Below are 7,545 nucleotides of genomic sequence, written 5' to 3'. Positions count from 1 at the left end.
GGATGGTTTAGCAATCAATCTCTCTTTATGAGTAACTCCGGGGATTGTAGGCTTCAAATGCAGGGCCAGTTAACACTTGATTTATCCTACACATTTTATAATTAGCAACTTTATCCAATGGTGCTCAAGTAGGTTGGAGCAAAGAACAACTGTTTCCAAAAAGGAAACAAAATCAAAACCCTGTGCTGCTATTGTAATAAATTTGATTTCATTGAAACAACAGGATAACTTCCTGGCTAGGAAAGATGATTATGAAGATAAAGAAGAAGAGAAAGGCCTCGTTGCCCAATATGCACTAAATTAAGCAGTTGAACCTGCAGTATACTTCATAATAATTTTACTGTTTAGTGACTGCACACCCAAACTTTTTCCCACCTATTTCCTGCTTCTTGGATTTTTATTATATCTTCAAACAGTCTCGTTTCTCCTGAGCACTGAATTGCTTCTGGGGTTCACATGATGTGAATCCAAGCTCCATTAGCACATCAGTTCCCATCACCCTTGAAAGCAATGAAAGGGCAGTATCTGGCAAGAAGGTTAAAAGAGGAATAGTATATCCTCCAAGTCTCCTGATTTTCCAGGGACAGTTCCCTAATTCCAAAAGCCATCATGGCTTCTGATTTGATCCTGGATTGTCCCTATTTCCCAAGCCAGTTCTGCTAGCACCAACTCGGGGTGGAGGATGAGCCAGGGCTTGTCCTGAGTGGTGGCAACAGTGGAGGTGGCCAGGAAGCCTCCTCTTGCCTCTCCATGGCTGCCGCTGCTGACCTCCTCCCTTGGGCAGCTCATAGCAGCTGCTGGGGAGCAGGTGGGGAGGAGAGGCTGTCTCTGTCCAGGCCAACCCCACAAGACGCTGACTTTGAGGGGCAAGTAGAAGGCAGGACTCCCCTGGGTGGGGAGAAAGGGGAAGGGGAGCAGAGGGGAGCACAAGGAGTCTTGATTTTTTAAAAATAACAAAAATGCCTTGTTCATCCGCATCTAATCTTGTCCCTTTCTAACATTTATTTTTGGGTGTGTGCTTTGCTTTTGAGGGTGCCCAAGTACCTTGATTCTAAATCTCCATTTTGTCCCATTAAGCACGGAAAGTGATAAATCTGGAGACCAGGAAATTTGTATTCTATACCAGCTGACTTCATTTTACATTGATCAATCAGCCGATTTAGCCAACCACAGTTACAACCTCAATTTGACTTATTTAGAACCCTGCACTGTGTACCGAAGCAATGGCCACTACTTATGGCTGCCATACATCCGGGTTTCCCCAAACTCATCCGGGAATTGGGCAGCAAAATGGCGTCTGGACTGATTTCTACTGAATTGGCAAAAATACCTAATTGACTTCAACTGACAATTCAGAATTGTGACTGTGATTTTACTGCATGTAATTGATGTTCATGAAACCAAGGCTTTATGTCTTTATGTCTTAAGATTTTATAGTATTATGGCAGGATGCGTGGTTGGTTTGAGATGAGAAAGCCTAAGTAACAGAATGCAGGCCTGGCCTCTGATGCTGCCTTCAGGATTTTAGGTGCCTTTCACTCCTATGAGGATGAGGAAAACCCTGAATAGAAGAATCAGCTTTGGGTCCTATTCCAATCTCTCTGGAAAGCGCCAAAATAGAAGTAGGAATGAGGGTATTTGTGGCACATTGACTGAGTCAAGAACCACGCTGACAGGAGTTTCCCTAAGCAAATACACATAGCCAAATTCTCTCGAGATCTCCACCATCAGCATTTGTCTAGATGCATAATGAAGAGATGGCCATACTCTTTCATTTTGCTTTTCTTATGAGCTGCTCCCTGTCGTTCAGCTCAGGCCTCAGCAGAATGATGTAGCATTTTGGAGAAAAGATGCAACCCAGTAATCCAGCACCGGATGATAAAATGGAGAAGATCTCCACAGCCACCATGTATTTCCCTTTGGTGCTTAGGTAAGTTGGGACAAATGATGACCAAACACTGCAAAATGCCAGCATGCTGAAGGTGATGAACTTGGCTTCATTGAAACTATCTGGCAACCTCCTGGCTAGGAAAGCCACAAAGAAGCTGGCAAAGGCTAGCCAGCTCATATAGCCCAAGACACAGTGAAACATGGTAACTGATCCCTCATTACATTCCAGGATGATTTTCCCTTTCAATGAATGTGTGTCCCTATCTGGGAATGGAGGGGAAGTGCTTAACCACAGAGCACAAATTCCGGTTTGAGGGGAGGTGCAGGAAAGGACAAGAGCATTGGCCGGCCCTTTCCCTACCCATCTTCTCACCCTGGATCCTGGTTCCGTTGCCATGAATGCTAGAACCACAGTGATGGTTTTGGCCAAAATGCTGGAAAGGGCCACTGAGAAAATGATGCCAAAGGCTGATTGTCGGAGAAGGCAGACCACCTTTCCGGGCTGACCAATGAAGAGCAAGGAACAGAGGAAGCAGAGAAGGAGGGAGATGAGGAGGAGGTAGGTGAGGGTCCGGTTGTTGGCTTTGACGATGGGCGTGTCCTTGTGCTTCACAAAAGTTCCAAGTACTAAAAGAGTGATTAAAGAGAAAGAAATGGCAAAGATAGCTAAAAGGAATCCTAAAGTTTCTTTGTAAGAGAGGAAACTTGGAACCCTGGGAATGCACTGAGTTTGGCCCTTGTTTGCATACTTGTCATCAGGACAATTGGCACAAACATCCACATCTGAAAAAGAGAAAAAACAATTTTAATACTTCAAGATATTGACAAACATCCATCAAATGGAATCTGTTGTAGCAGCCAATGAAAGAGTGTCTTTAAAAACTTTTTGATGTTTTTAACTTGAGCTGATGGACTGGAGGGACTGATTGATTCTCTGTACACCAGGAAATTCCTGATTAAATCATGGTTTATACTTTCCGTTTAAATAGTAGTTTCCTTAAATGCAATGCAATGAATATTATTATAATTCAGACTGTTTCCATTTGATTTGTTTTGAAGAACCTTGATCTGAATGCACACAAGGTGGCTGCAAACATTCCAGTCTTGGTTCAGGCCTGGTTTAAACAATTCTTTTTTTTTGTTGTTAAATAAAATAAATAAAAAGAACTGTCATCTTGCTGAAGCTACAGAAGTCCATATCTTGATAGTTCTAGGAACCTGACCATTTGAAAGTCCCATTAGCCTTAAACACTCAAACAGCCTCTTACTGCCCCATTCACTTGCAAACCTTTACATATGTTTTAAACTTCAATGCATACAAGCATTGCATCCTGTGCATATTAAGTTTATATCTTTAACATCATGCTCCCTACCCTTTTTGTCAGAAATCATCCCTTCTGGACATGGAGCACAATCATAGCAGCAGAACTTCTCTCCCTCCTTCTTTTTCCTGCTGTAACCAGGATTGCAGTTTTCATTGCACACAGAAAGAGGCAACACCTGCATGAAATAATAAAAGAGAGATTAGCAATAAGAGGGTAAGGCTGGATCTTGACACATCCAAGAAGCATTTCAGTTAAACATGTTGCAAACTTTGTATGAGAAATCGGGTTGGCAAAAACGGAACTCCACAGCGCCATCTGGTGCCACAGTTTTAGAATGTATTAAAAAGCATATAAAGCACTTTTTCTTTGCCAATGTAGTTAAGTCCTAAGAGAGGATGTTGAGAATAGCGATGCCAAGAAATTTCTCCCCCACTAAGGCAAGATCTTCCAGCAAGGGCAGCGTAGGATGAAGCAGGTCTTGGCTTCAGATGATGCTCAGTCCCCAAACCCTCGGCCAAATATACAAGTAACTTTCTTAGCCAAGGCTCAGAGAACTGAAGCTGACTGAGTCCAAAGAAGTGTTGTCCCCTAAAAGGGCATTCTGGGGGCAATGGATGGGTAGGAACAGGCAGACAGGACTTAGGCTGAGTCCTAAGCTCAGTCTCAGAGTAGCGAAACCCTGTCCAAGGGAATGGGAATCCTGCCTAAACAGTACTCCATCTTCCCTTCTTCAAGTTCATTCGTTTGGTCTTCCATGAATAGCACAGAGGACCAAGCCAAGCTCAGGGAACCCCCATAGGATTGCTGCCATGGGACAAAATAAAACCTCTCCACATTAGATGCTCAACAATTCAAGATGTTTGGTGGGGGGCACAAAGCCTAAATGTTTTGGAACCAGGAGATCGCAAAGATGGTCTCATCCCTTAAATACCCAGCTGATCACTGCACTCGGGGGGAGAGGGTCTCCTGCAAATCCCAGTTCTTGACAGGTCCATTTCTGTTGGCACCCACCCTTTGACATCTCTCTTCTCTATTGAAGACCTTCCTTTTTCAACAGACCTTTTCAGTGGGGATATTCATGTCAGTTTGCATTTCTTGGTACAGAAAGTACTGATCTGATGTGTAGAGACATTTCCTATTCTAATTAATTCAAGAGGGTTCTGGAAGCTTCTCTGTGTGAAAGAAACTGGTGCAAACTGGAAGTTTCTAGCTGACATGTAAGTTTCTATTCTGCCTAGAAACAAGCAGAAGATTCATGATGTTTGGGTTATTCCTTCAGAGAAGCTGAGTACAGCTGCCTTAAAGTGGTTCTGTTATCTCTTTCTGTCACGGTCATGCTGACTATAATAATAAGGCCAGAAGGAGCCTTGGTTTCACTTTTCCATCTTTTTTTCCTTCTGGTGTTCTGTACACAGTATGCTTAGTGTTAAGGTTTTAGTCTTATTATAAGTTATTGCAAGTTTACATTAAGTCTGTTGCAACTGGATTCCTTATGGACAGGGCCAATCCTGAATGTATTGGATTTGTGACCATTATGCTCATTTGCCTTCAGTAGCAGTAGCAAACTGCTATTAATTGCCTCTGGTCTATTTTTTGGGGAATCCTGCAACATGTTTTAAGTTTTATTCAGCTAATTATATGTTAGAATCCACTCTGGATAGATATGAGTAGAATACATGGCAATTCATCCCAGGCTGCAGTTCTCTGTGTATTGAATTTGACATTGTTTTTACATACAAAAGTGTTCCTTGCTGTTTTTACACATGAAAGCATTTTTATTATTTATTTAAACAATGTTATTATCATTGTTTTTATGCAGGCAGGGCTTTTATCAGCTGGAATTCAATGCAACTCAGTTCTGACACCTCTCATGTGGGCGACATTGCCATTGTAAGAGAACAAGGGAGGTGTTCCTGGTGAGTTCTGGCACCTCTTTTTCTAGGAAAATAGCACTGTATGCAGGAAACTGTGTGATGATTTTTAATGTGATGTTTTTATGGTGAAATCACTTTAAGACATTTTATGAGAGACTAGTCAGAAAAGGATCAGAATGGACTGATCAGTGATGATTTCTTTGGCCATAGCAAGCCCCTAACCCCACCCCAGACACACAAGTCTTTGTTGTTGTTGCAGCAAGCACCAAAAAGGACGACACAACTGGGAGAAATTAAGCACCCTTATTTTTCAGAATTCACTTCATGAAATAACAGGAGAGACTGTGGTATTTTAGCAGAATCAAGGCTAGGGTGCAATAAGATATTTAAATTGCATTAAAATTTGCTTATATGACAAAGTTTTGACTCAAGATACTCCAAATGATGTTACTCTGGAGGCAGATATTCTTATGCTTTGTTTTAAAGAAGAATTAAGGATTTACAATGCTATCTCACCTGATTAAATCTTTGATGCCAGACAATTTGGCCATCATAAATGGTTAACTGTTTGCCTGGAGGAGCCCGAGGTTCCAGTCTTCCAATTTTGACTCTGACCACCGACCCATTAGGGAACATTTTCCAGTTTGTAACATCAAAGCCTGTAACTAATTCTCCATTGTCACTGAAGCACACAGTGTCTCCAACGCTGTTATTGAATACAATATGCCGTAGAAAGTGATGGACCTGGATTCAAAGAGAAGGGAAAAGTAGACATGATAACATCCCTTTTTTAAGCTGTCATTTCACTACATTTGTCTTTGATTCTGAATAATTTTTAAAACCCACTATATCATTATGTGGTTATTACTTACCTAAGCAAATTTGAAAAGAACAGCACCACAAAAAGATTTTTTTTGGTATGGAATTGTTTTATAGAATCTTAGATATCATTTTCACCTCTGCATGGAAACCTACCATACTTTTAAATGAATGTTTTTTTAATATATATAAAGAAATTGTAATTACCTGCCATGGCTGCACATTCTGAAATTTCAATCTCCTGCCTTCTGCCATTTTTCTATGCTTGGAACGGGATTCATATATGGCATGCAAAGCATGGGCCACAGCATGGACCGCATTGTAAACACTGTAGCTGTGGCCTGTCATTTCCATTTCAAATAAGATTCCAGGAATGTTCTCCAGCTTCTCCTCCCCAGTGCAGGTTTTCTCCTCCTTTTTTTCTACCTCCTTAGACATTTTTAATGAACAGCTGAATGCCTGTTCCCAGAAGTCCCGAATAAAACCATCCCTTTTGTTCCAGGAAGGTCTGATCTTTTGAATGAACTCTTGGAATCCTAATGGCTGATTTGAGTGAACTGTGAAGGATATGGAACCATGGAAAGTTTGCATTTCCCAAATCTTCTGAACAGACAGTGATTCAAAATCCCAGTGGGATGTAACAACCCACACTTTCCCTAGAGGAGGCAGTGCCATAAAGGGTGCTAGAAAGAGTAATACTCTCAATACTTGAAAGGATGGAGGCTCTCCATAAACAAATAACACGTTGGCATTTCTCTGGATGATAGTTACGTAGGTTTCCCAGTGTTGTACAAGCAAACGTATCAGCTCATCCACATAATTCCATTTTGGTATTCTTATGGTGAAGGCATAACAGATGCCATTTTCATCAAGCATTGGCACCATGGTCTGCAAAAACTGGTCCCCTTTGTCATTATCCACAGCAAAGAGCCCAACCCATGTCCATTTGAAATGCTGAAATAACTGCACAGCTCCCATGTATTGTTTGGCTTCATTTGGGACCATATGGTACAAAAAAGGGAAATGTGTTCTATCATCATGTGATGGTAAAAATGACCCATAAGTGAGCTGAAATGAAAATGGTAATAATTTTGCTGATTAAGATATTTTATTCTGGAATTACAGAATTGCAATGGGCCCGGCAACTCATGTAACCCGACACTGTGTTTGATGCTAGAAATTCAAAATTTCCCAACCCACCATTAAGCCTGCATTTATCCAATTTGCATATCAACATAGCAGGAGGAACTTGGTCAAAAGCACTTCTAAAATCAAGAAGTTATGCCTAAAGTGTGAAAAAATTATACAGTGGTACCTCGGGTTACAGACGCTTCAGGATGAGAACAGAAATTGTGTGGCGGCAGCGGGAGGTCCCATTAGCTAAAGTGGTGCTTCAGGTTAAGAACAGTTTCAGGTTAAGAACGGCCCTCCAGAATGAATTCAGTTCTTAACCCGAGGTACCACTGTACATCATGCACATAGCTTACCTGTGGAGTTTTCTTGCTTGCTGAAATGATGGCCACATTGGCAGAGATCTCAGAAATGCATCCTCCAATGAGAGTTATCAAGATGTTCTGGTTGTGACATCTGTAGTTGGGGACAAACATCTGTTGTGTGGAAAGCAGACTGAGTGTGGC

This window comes from Podarcis bocagei, assembly GCF_964188305.1.
Source record: "Podarcis bocagei genome assembly, chromosome: W".
In the NCBI taxonomy this organism is placed as follows: domain Eukaryota; kingdom Metazoa; phylum Chordata; class Lepidosauria; order Squamata; family Lacertidae; genus Podarcis; species Podarcis bocagei.
This window is presented reverse-complemented; position numbering follows the sequence as displayed.